At 44.3% G+C, this 19,033-nt stretch overlaps 1 pseudogene; it reads left to right on the forward strand.

Moving 5' to 3' along the window:
- The first annotated feature begins 1,326 nt into the window (after positions 1-1,326).
- LOC148220190 (uncharacterized) lies at positions 1,327-18,112 on the forward strand (annotated as a pseudogene).
- Positions 18,113-19,033: the final 921 nt, after the last annotated feature.

A 19,033-nucleotide genomic window follows, 5' to 3' on the forward strand; every position in this document is an offset into this window, starting at 1 on the left:
TTGGAAGTGCTTGATAACAAAGCACAGCTCTTCTTAAGACCCCAACTGTCAGTGCCTGGCAGGATGTTCAGAGGGAGTGTGTTGCATTCCGCTATAAGGGAATCTCAAGGGATTCCTTTTAAAAGATTTATCGGATGAAAGAAAGCACAAGTGAGGCAAATATTATATCTGAGAACTGTTTATTGATAAAGAAGGGTAAGTGTTCCTACCGAAGGGGGCTAGAAAAGAGAGACAGAGAGAAAAAGGAAAACAGGGACAGAACGTTATCACCAGAATCCCGGGGCACCCCATCGGTGTCTGCTCGGTGGATGCAGCTTGTGTGTTGCAAATTGCGGCGAGCCTGGGCGTCTCTTGTGACAGGCTAGGCAAGATTTCCCACTGGCTATGGGCAGCCTGTTTCCCACATCAGCGAACGATGGCTGCGGGCTGGCTGCTGTGGACTGTCACCGGGAAATGCAGGAAGAGCGGTGGCTCGAGGAGGCTGCGAGTGGCTGGCGAGTGGTGACGGTGGCTTGAGGCTGGTGAAGTGTGCGCACTGCAAGCTGCGGTGCCTGCGTGCGTCTTGTAGCAGGCTAGGCGCTACCTCCAACCAGCAGCAGGCGGCGTGTCTCCTCATTGGCAAATGACAGAGGGCTAGGTGGGCAGCAGACACGACAGTGGCGAGCAGGGTGCAGGCGGTGGCGGTGGTCAGTGGCGACAGGCTGTTTTGGGGAAGACAGGAAAGAAGCAGGACCGCTGGGAGGAAGCGAGCAGGGGTGGTGAACCAGCCTAACTTCCAGACAAGCCTTCCCCCCACAAGAAAATAAAATGGCACAGCTAACTGCTTTTTATGGGAAATTTTTCTCGGGTAGAAGGAGATTCCCCATCTTTAAGGGGAGTTGCTTGCAGCCCAGTGGTGGAAGTTTTCTTTCCCCGATTGACTGTCAGGTGAAGTGTCCCCAAAGACAGTGCTTCCTTCCATTTTCTCCTAGCTGCCTCCTGCTTGTGGCATGTGTCAAGGTTCTGCAGTAATTTTCCACCCCATGTCAGAAAATTGATTTATAGCATGAAATGTGTACAATGTTGAGGCACAAATAAAAATTTAATTGGTTCCCCAAAGAGTGTCTCCTCTATACATCATGCAAGTGATGCCACATAAATTAAGTAGGTTTCACTGATCGTGCAATGAGCTCACATAGGAAACCCCAGTCATCCAGGAATCCATCATGGATGGACCAGAAGGCAAAGATTTTTGAATGGCACCAGAGGAGGAGGTGACACATGCTGAAAATGTCCCACTGTATAATAAATTACCAAAAGGTGAGAAGCAATATACCTTTTCTACTGATGGATCTTGCCATCTTGTGGGAAAGCATCAGAGATGGAAAGCAGCTGTATGGAGTCTCCTATGACAAGTCACAGAAATTGCTGAAGGAGAAGGTGAAACAAACCACTTGCAGAAGTGAAGGCCCTCCATCTGGCTTTAGACATTGCTGAATGAGAAAAGTCACCAATACTTTATACTGATTCATGAATTGGTTGCAAATGCCCTGTGGGGGTGTTTGCAGCAATGGAAGCAGAATAACCATCAGTGCAGAGATAAACCCATCTGGGCTGCTGCATTGTGGCAAGATATTCCCGCCCAGGTGGAGAACCTGATTGTGAAGGTACGTCATGTTGATGCTCATGTACCAAAAGTCAGGCTACCAAAGAACAGAAGAAACAGAAGGTCGATCAGGCTGCTGAGAATCAAGTGGCTCAGGTGGATCTAGACTGGTAACATAAGGGTGAATTATTTCCATCCCAACGGTCCCCTTATACCTCAGTCCATCAAGGAAGAGATGCAACATATAAGTGGGCTAGTGACTAGGGGTTAGACTTATCCATGAACACTATCACACAGGTTATCCCTGAATGTGAAATGTGCTGCAATAAAGCAAACCAAGTGGTTAAAGTATCTCTGGTAAGGAGGACAATGGCTGAAGTATAAATATGGGGAGGCCTGGCAGATTTATTTCTGCAATCTTTCCTGTTTATAAGCATAGACAATGGGCTGTAACTTTTCACGTGAGACTCAAATACCCAGATTCGCCTTTGGGCTTAATATTAGAAAACTGTCAAGAATTGATTGGCAAACATTGACTCCTTATAAAACCTGAATTAACTAGGCTGTCTAGACTAATGTGAACAACTTATAAATTAGACAGCAATCCGAGGTGGCCTAGGTTTGGTAGCAAGATGAAGAATTAATATCGAATTTTTTATCTCACCTTTGTCAAGACTGCTGTTTCTTAGAACTTGACTATGCGAGGCTTTTTATGGTTATATCACAGAATGAACAGCTACAGAGATCTAAGAGGGAGCATATACTGCTTTTAAGGAAGAAAGGGAAAAATGATGGGAAGAAACAGCCCACGCTAGATCCACAGTGGCTCGGAGGCAGGGAGAAGGTGGAGGAAGACCTAGTGGCCCCTGCTCTGAGGCCTGGGCTGCCTACTGCTCCAGGCCCTCCCCAGCTGCCTGCGCCTGTGGCTCCGGCTGCAGCTTTGGCAGAGGCAGCTGGGGGAGGAGGACGTGGCTTTGGCAAAGTCCCTGCCCATAGGAGAAGAGAGGGTGATTGGATGGGGGGATGAAGCTTTAGCAGAAGAGAGGGGGTGGCCCTAGAGACCAGGGATGGCACAGGCATCCCTGTCGGGTTCCTGTTGGCTGCATTCTCGTCTCTGCTCCCTCCCGCACCTCCAGTTGCTCCTGGATGGCAGGAAGGGGGAGGAGATAGCCAGCGTGTGCAGCACACAGCACTGCCCCTAGAGGTGGAACCAGAAGGCAGAGCCTTCCACCGAGAGGACAGAGAGGAGACCTCCCACAAAGGAAGTGGCACTCCTCCCACTCTTAGGCCCTTGACTCTCCATGGCAACACCAAGCACTGGGGGCTGGCTCAGGAGATGATGTCACCAAAGCAAACAGGGCCAGGGCCGCCACCCAGCTCCTATGGCGAAGCAATTCCTGGTCAGTGAATCCTAGAACTGGGATTGGCCGAGGCAGATCTAACACAGCAGATTCAACAGAATCGGACAGCTCTTGCTCAGGTAGCTCTTCTGAAGAGGAACATGAGACAACAGCTGCTTTGAACAAGAAAAAGAGGGGAAAGATAGTGAAAGTCATAAGAGAATATAGTTCAATAGCCAAACACATTAGGTCAAAAAGGGAAGAACCGGTTCTACAAGCACCTTTGAGGCAGACAGTCGGTAATCAAGAGCCAATATATATAAAAATCCCGTACTCTCTCGTAGAGTTAAAACAGTGGAATGCCAAGATCAGAAAATATAAATTACTGCCTGCCATGGCCTCTGCGGCCGTGGAAGTGGGGACCTGAGCCAGGTTTTCCTCCCCTGAATGGAATGCAGCCAAGCAACACACCACTGTTTCTGGCTGGGCCCTTGCTAAGATCCTAGTCCAGCCTAGCATGGCTGCTGAAAAGACTGTATCGTAAAATAGCTCCCCACTGCAGCCCAGAAGAGATCACATGATCATCTGCAGGCCTGGGCAAGATATGAACTTTTTTCACTGCCCAGAATGAGACTTGCAGACACTTTGTTCTCTCGCCTGAGTGAAAGAAGAGGACCAAGATGAAGATACGCACAGAGAGAGCATGAAAACACTGAGGTCAGACAAAAGGAAGAGTCAGGTCCCAGATGAGGGAAGGAGGAGAGTCGTAGACTGAAATTTCTCATTTTTTATGCTATGGAGAAGAGACTTTTCTTTCCCTATAACATATAAAGATATATTATGGGGTGGATGTGAATGTTTTAACTGTAGATATGAGCAGAGGCATTTGTGATACAGTAAGAAGATATTAAAATGGCTGTGATACCATAAGTTTGAGTAGAGAGGAGATGAAAATCCCTGCTGCCCCCAGGGAAGAAGAAGAAGAAGAAAGACCTCTGTTTTCAAAAATGAAGAGAGCTTTTGTTTCAACTGTTATAATCCTTAAAGTATGCCCCATAAGTTGATATGGTCCTCAATAATGGTTGTGGGAAAACTCTTAGTTGAGGAAGAAATATTTACATAGTGATCAGATTTCCATTCTCCTGGGCGGCTGATCACTGTGACATCAAGACCACGAGAAAACTGTTTCTTGTGTAGAAATCTCCATAAACTGAAGAGAGAAGTCTCCTCTCCCAAGTGATCTAGTGAAAGACTATTGTAGAGATGGTAAACTGACTGATTTGTTTCTGTATGTGGTTGGTGTGAAAGAAAAGAAGTTATGGGGGGGAAGAGAAAGTGTTCTTAAAGTTTTATTCTGATTCTTATTATTTTTCCTTATAGTTTCTGTTGCTGCAGGTGCAGGCGTGACATAGAAAAGGAACACTACATTTCAGAAGGCTAATATCTGTTTATTACATCGCACCGTCTTTTATACCCTCTATACAGTTTACACTTTCTTATTGGTCACAATTACTCAACATAGCAGTCATTGGTGGAAAGTTCTCCACCCCTATTCTTCCTAGGACACTTCTCAAAATACTTTTCACAGCTGCGGAGTTTTTTTCCCTGGTTATCTTCTTTTCTCCTTCTTGTCTTCTTGGTCTCCATGCCAACAGCCTTGGTCAGAGAATATTTCTTAAAACAAATCTCATTCATTAACCCTCTCTAACCCACAGGCCAGCTGTAGATCCTACCATAATTCCCCTTTTTTTTCATATTTTAACTAAAAATGCTGTTAAGGATTTTGCAGGGTCCTTGCAAAAATCCAAGCAGACATCAGGGGACAAAACAATACTTTAACTTACAAAATGAAAACCATTCGATTATTCTCATCTTCAAACTTAAAACATTCCCGTAAAGTGAACCATTGCAATCTAACAAGTCCTTACAATACATACTCTCAAAATCCTGGCATCCGTATCCATGTGCTAACAATAAGATTAAATACATTAATAAGGCACATAAAGATTAAGTTTTCAAACAGCATTACAAACTCCATAATCCCCTGATGACACATTTGTGGCAGAATGATACCTTCACCTTTAGTTAAATAAATTTTCCTCCATACAAAGTAACATTTTCTGGCCAAAAGACCAAGTCATCTGTCCAGTCATCAATCAGAACTAAGCAGCATCCTCTTAACTTTACAACTGGCCACTGCTATCATAATGCGCACAAATCTAGTTGCTTAAAGTATGGGCTTTCAGCTACTAATTCAACACCCTTATATAAAAGCAATACCTTTCCCCTGGGTACATTAAGTTCTTCTTTTTTGGGGTAGCAAATGCTATGTGAAAGGAAATGGTACAAGACACATTACTGAGTACTGCCAACCTCTCTGTGGAGGAGAACAAAAACACAAAGTAAAGGTAGCATCCACCAATTTAAGTTTTAGCTTGAGCCAAATGTCCCCATTTATTTGCCCTGAGTGATCATCTTCACTGCATGTTCTTTAAGAGTCCATGCTTCAATCCACCTGATGATAGGTGTCTTCCGCGTGTTCTACTTCATTTATGGGACCATCCATCCTGTTCCTTCTGGGGTGCTCCAAATACGGCTTAACACAACGAGCAGAAACCCAACAAGGACCATTCTCTGTCAGAACAGAAGCATATCTCTGTTCCCCATGGTATCAATTCCACTGGGCCAGTCCACATTCCAGTAATTAAATCCTTAATCCATACCTTAACATCCTTATGAAAATTTGGCTGTTCAGAATTTAAAGAAGAAAAATGATGAAATATAGGAGACAACTGTAAATCAGGTAAAGTGTGCAAGAAGTTTAACACATAAACACCTATATCAAATCACACTTGAGGTAGTTCCCCTTTACTTTCCCCCTTTTTTGTTTTTGAATTTAAAAAATGTTTGTAAGTTCTGTGAACCATATCCTGGACCATTATCCATTTTTATACGCAAGGGAACACCTAGAATAGAAAAAGCATTAGAAAAATGACGAATAGCATCTCAAGCTGTTTCACCTGCAAATGCTGATGCAACCATAGCATGAGAAAAAGTAACAACTGTAACATGAACATACTTTAAACGATCAAATTCAGGCACTTTTGTAACATCAGTTTGCCATTCTTGCAAAGGGAGTAAACCCCATGGATTGGTACCATGATATTGCGAGACGTGAGTCATATGACAATCAGAACATGAAGAAATGATTGACTTTGCTTCATTATGTGGTAGCTTAAATTGTTGCCATAATACCTGTGCACTTTGGTGAAAAAATTGATGAGACAAAACTGCCTGCTGTAACACATTAGGTACTGTTTTGACTGCTATAGCAGCCACGAGGGAATCCACATAAGTATTACCTTCAAGAAAAATACAGGTAGTGATGTATGACTACAAATATGCATAATAAAAGAGATGCCTTCAATTACGAATAACAGTCCACAATTTTGACAACATGACAAATAATAACTTCTCCCTTATGTTATATAACACAGCTTAATCTAAATGTTTAACTAAATTAACAACATAAACTGAATCAATAACTATATTTACAGAATTAGGAAACAAGGTAAATGCTAAAAATACAGCACAAAGTTCAACCAATTGTGGAGATCCTTGTTGAATCATCATTTCATATTCCCAATGATCATCCTTTTTCCAGGCCACAGCAGCCTTTCCAGTTTTCCCTGATCCATCTGTAAAAATTGTCATACCTTCCACTGGAACAGGAGAACAAATTTGCTTCCTCTGAAAAGGAATATCTATGGTTAAAGTCAAAATAGGACTAGAAGGCAAATGATAGGTTATTTGACCTGTAATATAAGATAAAGCAGAATGCAATTCATGATGATTCTGAAAACTCCATTCAAAATATTGTACAGGTATCATAATAGTTACAGGATCATGGCCTAAGATCTCATGACAACGTCTGCGACCTTTGATGATAATGTCTGCAAAAGGTTTTTATAAAGTCCTGGAGCTGTTTTCCAGGATCTGAATGGTAAAAATATCCATTCCAAAATATGCAAGTTATCTTTCCACTTATCATTCCATTGAAACACTATTCCACATGGCACTTCATGATCTTTTAAGATAAATAATTTTACTCCAACAAAAGGATCTATCCTGTTAACGAGGTACAATCTGACTATTGGTTATTATCAACCCCAAATATCTCCAAGGCATTTTTTTTCTGTACTTTCTCTGGGGCAAAAATTAAACCAAAAGCTTCCAAATTTGTAACAGCACATTGTTCAAGAGCTGACAATTGCTTTTAATTTTCAGATGCCAACAAGATATCATCCATGTAACAATTTGCTAAGTTCAGCATGACTTAAAGAAGGCACAGTAAAAGCAAATTTTCCTTATCTTGTTTAACCAATGGAGTAGTAAAAAAGTAATCATTTAAATCAATGTTAATTATTTTCCATTGCTGTAGAATCATTGTAGGTGTTGGAAGATCTCACTGTAAAGCTCCCATTGTGGCCATCACAGCATTTATCTGCTGTAAATCATGCAAAAGTCTCCATTTTCCTGACTTCTTTTTTATCACAAAAACAGGGGTATTCCATGGGCTGAATGATTCTTCAATATACTCAGCTCAACTGTTCTGCTACCAAATTTTTGCAGGGCAGTAAGCTTTTCAATAGGGAGGGGCCAGACAGGCTTATCTGTTAACCATGTCAAGATTACAACTAGACATTGAAGATCGTGCAGCACAGTGGCCCTTACTAAAAGCCCATAGTGATTTTAACACCCCATTGAGATAAACAATCTCATCCCCATAAATTATATGGAGCATTGGTAACATAAGGCCTGATGTTAGCTTGTTGGCCTTCAAGATGTTTCACATTGATTACAATAGCAGACATATCACCTACAGTTACATCACTCAATCCTACAACTCCAAAATCTGCTCGAGTGAGGGGCCACGACAAAGGCCAAAAAAGCTGTGAAATAACAGTCACATCTGCTCCCGTGTCAATCAAACCTGTGACAATTACAGTCTCTGGATGATGCCCCTTAGCTGTGACAATGCACTGTTTTTCCAGACGATGATCTGTCATTTTCTTAAGTCCAAAATACCAGAGGTGGTCCTGCAGATCCCAGAACCTCCTGTGCCATGACTCCATTCCACTACAATTGGAATACAACTCACAAAATAAGTTGAACAATACAAGTTCCTTTTCTATTCCTTTCATATTCATCTTCAGAAAAACAGCACAATAAAAGAAAACATTTTATCTAGTAGGCAAACAGAACATTTAGCCAGTTATAACAACAAAAGGGTCACTAATTGATACCATAGCATAAATTTGTCCCAACCAATCAGAATCAATAATACCTAAATGGACATTAATACCCTTTATAGTGCTACTAGATCTTCCTACTACAAAAGCACTTAAACTCTCCCCTATAAGACCATAGGCACCAAAGGGCACCTTACATATTTGTTTTGTCAAAATAGTCACTGTGTCTGCAATGAATATATCAATTCCTACAGAGTCGTACAATGCAGTTTATTGCCTGGATTTATCTTAGGCTTTACTTTTTGTTCATAATTACTTGAGCCCTGCTGGAACAATAGTATGTTCTCTAGCCAATTATTTATATGAAATTTGCCTCAAATTTTCATCATCTAATTGTTTCTCAACACCTGCAGCAATCTTTTCGACAAACTGCAAAAAAGAATTTTGTGCTACCTTGCTGTTAGTAACATATCTCTATTTTGGAGATGACATTTCCATTGTTTTAATTAAAGCACTCATGCCTAATTGTTGAGTCTGTGCTAAGACCAAAGATCTCACCTGGCCTGTAAGTCCGAGTTAGTAAAAAGATTTTTCTAAAGCCTTTCACTGAGCTAACTGTCTCCAAGTGTTCTGAAATACACTATATTGTACCAGTTGAAACAAAATCATAGCAAAATACATAATGAAATTATCTTGTTAAATTTGTAAGGCAAAAAGCAAGCAAACAAGCAAAATTAACACAATACGCTGGTCAGTATTTGAAGGCTGTGCATTGGCCACATTCTGTCTCGGACCTGGCAGGTCAGGGCGGACACATCTCCCAGGCAGCCAGCATACCCCGGTGTCTGTTGAGACGCAAGCGTACCCACGACCCCAAACAATAAGGTCATGCAGGCCCTTCCGCCTATTCGTGGTCAAGTCCTGTATAAAGACCTTTGCTCGAGGCATTCGTATCTCATCCCAGGCCTGTAAGGACGAGAAATGATTCACAACAACAGGATTATTGGAATCTTTTGGCACAGTAAGATGATTGATGGTATATAAAGCTTTTTCCAATCTGCTGTGTGGTGTTTCCCCAGCCATTCCCCTTTTCTGTTTATCTAAAACACGTTTCAGAGTGCCATGAGCACTTTTGACAATGGCTTGGCCTGTTGGAGAATGTGGAGTGCCAAAATTATGTGAGACCCCCCCACATCGGCAAAAACTGCCTTCGCTTTTGAGAGACGTAAGCAGGGCCATTGTCAGTTTTCACTGCAGAAGGTATGCCCAAGATTGCAAAAGCCATTCTCCAATGGGCAATCACATCGTGACCTTTCTCCCCAGCATGAGCAGATGCCCATATGGCAGAAGAAAAGGTGTCGATAGAGACATGCACATACTTCAACCTGCCAAATTCAGCGATGTGAGTAACATCTGTCTGCCAAAGCTGCAGGACTTTAAGACCCCTGAGGTTCCCCCCCGCTGGTAAAGGCTCAGCCAGGCCATGACAGTCATCACAAGAGGTGACAATGTCATGAGCCTCAGTGGCTGTTAGATGAAATTGCTTTTGCAGAATATGTGCATTTTGATGGAAAAACTCATGTGATGCTCAGGCTTGTGCAATCTTATCAGGCTGAGGTGCCACCCAGGCAGGGTTAGCCAACCTATCAGCCCTGGCATTGCCTTTTGTCAGAAAACCTGGCAAATCTGTGTGACTCCTTATGTGAAAAACATAATATGGATGAACTCGGGCTTGGATTGCGCACCACAAGGCCTTCAACAGCCGGAACAAGATGGCATTTTCAACCTCTTTCAGAAGCGAGCAATCCAAACGCTGAGCTGTGTCTGCAACATAAGCAGAGTCTGTGACCAAATTCAAAGGTATCTGTGAGAACCATTGGAATGCCATAGTGACAGCCTTCAACTCAATGATTTGAGCAGAACCTGTTTCATGACCTTCCAATGTTTGCCAGCCAGACTCATCCTGCCAGGTAACAATGGCCTTCCCTGTTTTGCCTGACCCATCAGTGAAGAGGGTAGGACCTTGCACTGGCACCCGACTATGTTTGGGTCTCAATGACAGTTTAACTGTCTTTGCCATATGCAGTAGCTTATGGCTGGGGAGATGATAAACAATCTGCCCCTTAAAATCTTGCAGCACACTTTGCAAGGGGACACTATTAATAAAAGCCCCTTCAAAAAACTCCCTCTCCACAGGAAATACAAATGTCATGGGGTCCGCTGCCATCAATTGCACGCATAGTTGACTGCATCTTAGTATCAGTTGGGCAATTAACTCTAACACTGTATTCACCATCTTTTTCAGCTGATGCGGCAAAAAGACCCATTCCAGAATGTGCAAGGGATCAGGCCAGGTATGGTTCCACTGGCCAATGATACCTATGGGATGCAAATCTGGATTGATAATAAATACAGTGATATCTGTGGGTTTTGTTTTTTGTTTGGTTTGGTTTTTTTTTTCTTTCTTTGTCCAGTAAATACCAGAAGCCTGATCTTCTTTAGATGTACGGGCATCTTGCTTTCTATCAGATTGCAAACAGTCCTTCTCATTATAGTCTTATCTCTCATTATTCATAGGCAGAGTAAAAAGAAACAATTTAGGAAAACAAATTGTCTTAAGCCGAGGGCCTCTATCAACTGGATGGTAACAGCACCAACAACTACCACAACTCTTTTGATTGCAGCAATAAATTTCAAAGTAGATGCCATGTAGTTAGTGATTCCGCAGCCATCCCGTCTCCCCCTGCAGCTGCTGCCCATATCGTTCAGCCTACCTCCTCCCACATTTCGACAAAAAGGCAGTTTATAGCAACAAGTTTGCAATGTCTATTTATAGTATTTTTTCAAACTTTTGCAACTCTTCTTCTGGTGCGCTGCCCTCAGGCAACCTTCTATTTGGCCAAGGGACAAATCCTTGCCCAGGCCATTCCTATTCCATCAGAGGTCCCAGTAGATGAAAAAGCACCTGGCCTTCACTGGGCAGAAGTGGTTGGCAAGGAAAAACCCATTATGGGATGCAACCTAACACATGGAACAGATCATCTCCATGTGGAAGGGTTACTTGACACTGGGGCAGATGTCACTATCATACCTGAGAGGGTGTGGCTGTCACAATGGGAATTGCAACCCGTGGCTGGCAAAAGCAAAGGTGTAGAAGAGGTCAGATTGGCAAAGATCTCAAAAAACATCCTACAAATTGAGGAGCCAGACACAAAATTGGCCCGTGTTCGTCCACTTGTCACTGACTACAAGTGCCCCCTGTGGGGGAGAGACAACATGTTCCAGTGAGGGATCAAATTAGTTATCCCTAAGACTCCCCATGATTTTTAGAGGCAGCCACTGTGGAACACCCTACCCAGAAGTTAACGTGGCTGGATGAGACACCAGTTTGGGTAAATCACTGGCCACTACGTAAGGAAAAGCTTAAGGTGCTTGAGGAGCTAGTGGAGGAGCAATTGGCCAAAGTCCACATAAAAGAGACAACCAGCCCTTGGAATTTCCCTGTCTTAGCGATTAAGTAGCCCGGGGAGGATAAGTGGTGGCTCCTCCATGACCTCCAGGAAATAAACAAAGTAATTGAGGACATGGGGTCCCTCCAACCTGGGATGCCTTCAACAATGATGCTTCCCCGAAATTGGCAATTGGCTGTCCTGGACATCAAAGATGGTTTCTTCCAAATTCCCCTACACCCAGAAGATACCCCAGGGTTTGCCTTCTTGGTTCCTACCATCAGTCGAGAAGCCCCAATGAAGCTCTACCACTGGAAAGTATTGCCACAAGGCATGAAGTGTAGTCCTTCTATCTGCCAATGGTATGTGGCCTCATTGCCATCCCTGGTGCATGCTCAAAAAAGGGAGGCCATCATCCTCCATCATGGATGATGTGGTTGTGTGCACCCCCAATGACTCTATACTCCAACACGCACTTGACCTAGTGGTTAAAGTTTTAACCTCTGCTGGATTCCAACTGCAGGAAGACAAAGTCCAAAGAATTCCACCTTGGAAGTACCTGGGCTTGGAGATCACTGCGTGGACTGTTCTTCCACAGAAATTGGAAATCTATAGTGATCCCAAAACCCTAGCACATCTCCATTCCTTGTGCAGTTCTTTGAACTGGGTCAGGCCCCGGTTAGGCCTCACCAATGAGGATCTAAGCCCCCTCCTCAATTTATTGAAAGGAGAGAGAGTTGGTTTCTCCAAGGGAACTGACCCCAGAGGCAAAAACAGCAATCAAAAAAGCACAGAAGGCTTTGGCCGAGAGGCAGGCTCATGGATATCAGCCCAAACTGCCTTTCAAATTCCTTGTCCTGGGAAAGCTGCCACACTTGCATGATTTAATATTCCAAAGGATTGAAGGGCAGAAAGACCCACTCTTAACCATAGAGTGGGTTTTCCTCTCCCATCAATGATCCAAGATCATCATCTAGCCACAAGAGCTGATGTCTCAGCTGATCCGGAAAGCCCAGGTAAGCCTGCGTGAGCTGACTGGTTGTGATTTTGTGTATATTCACCTCCCGGTCAAACTTTCTAAGGAGGGAAAGAACTCTCCCGAGAAGCTGACCTAGGAAGTGTTTGAGCACCTGCTCCAGAGAAATGTCAACCTCCAATTATCTCTGGACAGCTACAGTGGACAAATATCTGTCCACGCCTCGTCACAGAAATTGTTTAATGAGGAATTCCACCTCATTCCTCTTGAGAAAAGGAGCCGTAGGCCTCTCAAAGCTCCCACAGTGTTCACTGATGCATTTGGGGCATCCCACAAGTCAGTGATGGCTTGGAGAAATCTCCAGACTCAGCATTGGGAAGCTGATGTTGAGTTTGTGGAGGGGTCTGTCATGATTCGCCAACACAGGGCGGGGGTAGTGATGGTTCATTTGATCTCAGAGGTGCAAACAGGCAACAGCAGGGGACAAAATCAGTTTAATCACGGTAATGCATTTTTATTAAATGCCAATAACTCAGTTGCAATAGAGGGGAGAGATATAGGAAACAGAGTATAGAGAGAGAGAAAGAGGGGAATGGGGAAAAATCTACCAACAGATGAGACGGACGTCCTCGTGGGCCAGCCAATGGAAGGGTCTTCATCCGTGGGGAGTACTCAAGGGTCTTCTCCAAAGGGTCGTTCTTTTATAGTCCTTTTCCAAAGTGAGTGGCTTCTGGCCAAGAGGTGGGGAGATTTATGGACCATTGTGAGGGTTGCTCCTAGAAACAGATATACAGAACCTGCCACTCCAACTAGTGCCTGCTTGAAAGCAGTGTACCATGAAGCACAGTGAGCACCTGCAAACAGTCCCTTGGCAAGCATCCACCTTGGTCAGGCCAGAAAACCATTGTCCAGAGTCAACCTGGGTAGGGGTCCTCAGGGTCTTCTTGCAACTGTCATGAGGCAAAAACGAGGGAAACTTTGGACCGACCCTTACAGGGTCGCCCCAGGTTGCTGAATTGACTGCAGTCATGAGATCCTTTGAGAAGTTCTCAGAGCCAATTAATTTGGTATTCCACTCAGCCTACGTGGCGGGGGTAGTGTCCAGGGCGGAGCAGGTAGTTCTCAAAGACATTGAGAACCAGCATCTCTTCAGGTTGCTCTCAAAACTAATTTATTTAGTTTTGCATAGAGATCATCCGTTCTATGTGATGCATGTAAAGTCACATACCGATTAGGCAGGTGAAATCGCAGAAGGGAATTGTAAAGCAGACTCCCTTGCCTCCCCAGCCAAAAAGGCATGCCTCCCAGACATCTTCCAACAGGCAAAGCTGAGTCACCAGCAATATCATCAGTATCTGTCAGGTCTCATACGTCAGTTCCACCTAACAAGGAGTCAGGCCTGGGCCATTGTGGCTACCTGTCCCAGTTGCCAGCTCCAGGTCATGCCATCACTGGGTGTTGGGGTTAACCCCTGAGACCTTGGGAGCTGAGAGGTGTGGCAGGCAGATGTAACACACATTCCCAGTTTCGGTCGCCTTAAGTATGTACATGTAAGCATTGACACATATTCAGGTGCGGTCTATGCCTCTGCCCACGCAGGAGAAAGGGCTGTGCATGCCAAACAACACCTAGTGCAAGTATTTTCAGTGCTCGGGATCCCTAGGTAAATCAAAACCGATAATGGCCCACCGTATGCATCCATGGAATTCCTAGAGTTTGTCCAGCAATGGGGAGGGGAACATAAAACTGGCATCCCCCTATTGCCCCACAGGTCAAGGTGTGGATGAGCCTGCCCACCAGACACTCAAGAAAGTCCTGGATAGACAGAGCAGTTCAACCATGTGGATGTTGCTACAACAAGACCTCTGCAAAGCCATGTTTACCATTAATTTTCTAAATTGTTCATTTGAAAATATGAGTCCTCCCGTGGTATGTCACTTTAACACCAGTGTTCAGTTTAAGTTGTCCTAGTGTCCACCTGTCTTAATTAAGTACCCTGAAACTTAGGAGACCAAAGAGCCCTTATGAACACAATATCTGGGGGCGTGGCTACGTGTGCGTATCCACCCCCTCAGGTCTGAGTTGGATACCCCAAAAGTGGGTAAAACCTTTCCTCCCCAAAAATCCAGCTCCAGCAGAAGAGGATGAGAAGCAAGTAGCAGTTGCTTCAAAAGGAAGATGTCACCGGAAAGAAGAGAGAAAATCTTCCTAAGATCTGGTTCCATTCTGACAGAAACACTAACTTTAAAGATGCTTTTAAAAATGTTTGTTTTTCTTTGTAGAAAAAAAGACTACCTCCCACCCAAGTTGTCATCCTGTTTAAGCTGAGCAGTCTGACAGCTGCGTGGATCATCCCTCAGCCACCCCAAAACATCTGGGTGACCCTGGCACAGACACTCCAACAAGAAAATTTATGCCTGTCCACTGCAGCAGCAAGAGACCCTGTGTCCACCTGCCTGGTAGGAATTCCATTGCAGGCTGGAGAATATCCAGTCAGCTTTGACACACCTACGCCTAACCCAGGACCCAAGTCATACAACATCCAACAACGCCAAAATTTTCAGCGGTGAGCTATAATGATTAAAAACCCCGTAGAGGAGTGGCTACCAAATTTGCCCAAAGCAGCTCAGGAACCCCAAGAATTAGAGCTATTGGGTTCCTCACCGGCACCATACTGCATTCACTTTACCTTCAGCCCCTTATCTAGCACTAAAACCTTTCACAACATACTGCAATATCAAGAGGAATTCACTGCCAAAAGGTGGTGTAATATTCTGAGCCATGTTACAGCAGACAATCCCTACCATTCAAGTCTCAAAAGCCTCTCTAGGGGTCTGTTCTTAATTTGCGAAGATCGGGCATGGGCAGGAATCCCTTCTCAGCTTTTAGGAGGGCCATGTACCATCGGGCAGTTGTCCCTGTTAGCACCCAACCAAACTTTAATTGGCAAATGAATTCATAAAAACAATTCGGCCAACAAACTTCAAAAGAGAAGTGCTGACCAATTGGACCCAAATTGTGATTCCGAAATTTTTCATTGGGCCAAGTCAAAAAGAATTGCTGCTTCCATATTCTTTCCATGGGTAATGGCAGCCAAAGCCCTAGGTGAATTGGGCCACCTAGATTGCTGGGTGGTCAAACAGGCAAACTTAACATCCATTGCCATCAGCTCCCTCCTGGAAGACTAGGAGATTACCAGACAGGCCACACTCCAAAATCATGCAGCCATAGACTTCCTTCTGCTGCTGCATGGACAGGAGTGCCAGGAATTTGAAGGACTTTGCTGCCTGAACCTGACCTGAAAGGCTCCCAACATCCACGCAGCCCTCCGAGACATGAAAAGCATGATCGAACAAGTAAAGCAAGAATCCGAAGATTGGTTCAGTGGACTGTTCAAAGGCTGGGGACTCATGAGGTGGTGGACTTCAATAGTTAAAAAAATTATGTCGTTTCTTGTTGTTCATTTTCTAATAGCGTTGGCATTCGGAATTCTACGTTGCTTAATTTTCAAAGCCATAAACGGTCTAATTCCTACTACCTCAAAAGTCAACTACATTGGGTTGGCAAAGCAAAAGCAGTCTAACTTGCCCGCAAATCATAAGTGGTGGGCAAATCCATATTGTGAAACAGAATAAACCCTACGCCTTTCTTTTAACTTTATTTAACAAAAAAGGGGGAGGTGTTGTATTGCACTATGTAGTTGGTTGCACTAAATAATTTGTTTAGTATCACAGGGTTCATGGTTATTGTATTTGCACTAATTGTTCTGTTCTGTCCTCCCCCAGGGGTGATGGTTTAGCCTTTCTCCATCACCCCTCCCCTTCGGGGGTATCCCATTGAGTGTGTTTCAGTTTCTCCCCTCCCCTTTTCCTGAGTTTAAAACTGCCCACCATTTCCTGCTCTCCCCTCTTTCTCTCCATCTCCCACCTGGAAGCTACAATAAACAGTGGGAACATATCCCACTGGAGAAAGAGCCTCCTTTGGTCTTTTGCCTTTGTTCTTGTCGGTATCATCATTCCCCGAGGTCCAGAGCTAGCCTAGAGGACCCGGGGAAAAGAAGAAAACCAACATAATTTTTTTCAGATCCTTTGTTGCATTAGTGCATAACTCTAAACTTCATATAAAGTGTTAACTTCTGTCTTTACACTTTGGTCAGACAAAACAATTCCTCTGGGCCTGGAACCCAAGGACACCTTACACCCTCAAGCCCTGAAAAGCATAAACAAAAGTGAATTGGGGGGAGGAGAAAACTGGGGGAATATGACTTCATAACCTAAAGTCTTAATTGGAGAATTAACCCCTGATATGAAAATAGACCAAACTTATATCTTTCTGAAAAACTCATGACTGTCATCCATCTTGGGTGTAGCCTATGCGAGGCTTTTGACTGCCCAAGGTGTACCTATTGAAAGCCTTTAAAAAATTCCCACTTTATTCTCTTATCTCTGTCTAGCCTCTGTTCTAGGTAGCCACTCCACGGCATCAATGGCATCTCAATTTGTCCAATACTGCCCACGGTGCACTATCAAGGTGGCAATTGGGACATGTTGCTCTTCCACTTTCAGGAGCCCTACTGCAGAAGGGTTGGGAGAAAACTTCCCCCAGTGTTACTTCCTCCACATGAGTACCATTCATAATGTAACCACAAAAACATACACTTAGTGTATGACAGCCCTGTATCCACATGCCCATGTTCCAGAGGAAGTTAAAAATCCATTAATTCCTCACCTTATTGACCCATTGTGCAAAATGGATAACAGCCACAGTAGCCTTAGTCATAGGACCCATGTTTAGATAAGGGGATGCAAATGGGAAAAATATAGCCGTGACCATGTGCCACCTGAACTAGGGTAAGCTAGACCACATGGTGCCACCTAACGAGATGTATTCATTTGGCACTACCTGGTTTCTGGTAGCAGAGGGCCCACAAAGATGGCTGCTGTGAGAAGCTGATGGAAACTTCCCACCATGTCTGGCAGAGCAAATAGCTGATGGCTCTGAAGATGGATATCCTGCTGGCCAAAACTGGGACAATTAGAAAGGTTGTTAAGGCCTCTGTGATAATATATTTAAGAAGGAAATCAAAACAAAAGTCACAAGGTTTTGCTTCTAGTCAGACAAGAAGAGGTGAGAACATGTGAGGGGAAACAACATGGCAACACCAAGGTCAGTGGAGAAGGAGGGGGAGGAGGCACCAGACCCGAGATTCCTCTGCAGGCTGTGATGAAGACCATGGTGAAGCAGGTTGTCCCCCTGCAGCCCATGGGTCCACAGGCAAATGCAGAGATCCACCTGCAGCCTGTGGGGGAGGTGCCCATGCCAAAGTGAGTGGATGCCTGCAGGAGGCTGTGATCCAGTGGAAGACCCGGAGGAGAGAGAGGACCCCTGCTTCCAGGCTGGAGCAGTCTGTCCTTGGAAAGAGAGACCCACATCACAGCAATTTTGGGAGGACTGTTTGCCAGTGGGAGGGGCTCAAGTTGCAGCAGGTGCAGAATGGCTACTGCTCATGAGAGTAGACCCAAGCTGGAAAAGTTCACAGAGATCTGTTTCCCATGGGAGGGACCCCACAGCCTCACAGAGGTTGGGCTCCTCTCCCAGAGCAGTGGAAGACAATCTTAGTGATGAACTGACCAAAATCCCCACGCTCTGTCTCCTTGCACAATCGGTGGGAAGGAGGGAGGGGCTAGGAGGAAGAAAAGGTGTTTTAAGGGCTTATTTTAGTTCTCATTATCCTCCTCTGATTCTCTTAGTAATAAATTTCACTTTGCAGCATTAAGTTGAGCCTGTTTTGCCCTTGAAATATTTTCTCCTGGTTCTTGTCTCACTCATGAAGTGTCTGTTAATTTTTTTTCCTTTTTTTCCTTTTCCCTCCTCTGCCCAGCTGTGGCAAGGGAGAGTGAGCGAGCAACTTTAGTGGGTGCCTGGCATTGGGCCAGTGTCAAACGACAACACGAAGTTTCTATATTCAGCACAAAAAATTAAGTTACCTGGGAACTGTTATTCCTTTTTCACCCTTTCCTCTCAATGCCCTCAGGCCCCAGTGTTGGACGCCAAAATCTGTCTTGATTTGAAAGACAGGTGTCTGCCAAGGAAGGCGGGAACCTCCCTTGCTTCCTTGGAATGGACAATATGACTCCCCTCTGAATTATTATAACTTTGAAATTAAGGGGCTTTCAGGCAAAGATATGGGAAAAGTAATAACAGTTCTTTGCTAATATATATATATATGTATGTATTACAAGGCAAACAAACAACAACAACAGCAGCAACAACAAACAAAACTAGAAATCCAATAACAGCCTTTGCTCTGCTGTAGGCACTTTCCCCTTTGGTATAGTTAGTCTCAGCCGGCAGAGACTCCCAGCTGGGGAGGGCAAGTGTGATGATTCCCCGCGGCTGCAGGGAGCACTGTAGAGCGAGTTTGGCCTTCT

This window comes from Sturnus vulgaris, chromosome W (assembly GCF_052056855.1).
Source record: "Sturnus vulgaris isolate bStuVul1 chromosome W, bStuVul1.hap1, whole genome shotgun sequence".
Taxonomy (NCBI): domain Eukaryota; kingdom Metazoa; phylum Chordata; class Aves; order Passeriformes; family Sturnidae; genus Sturnus; species Sturnus vulgaris.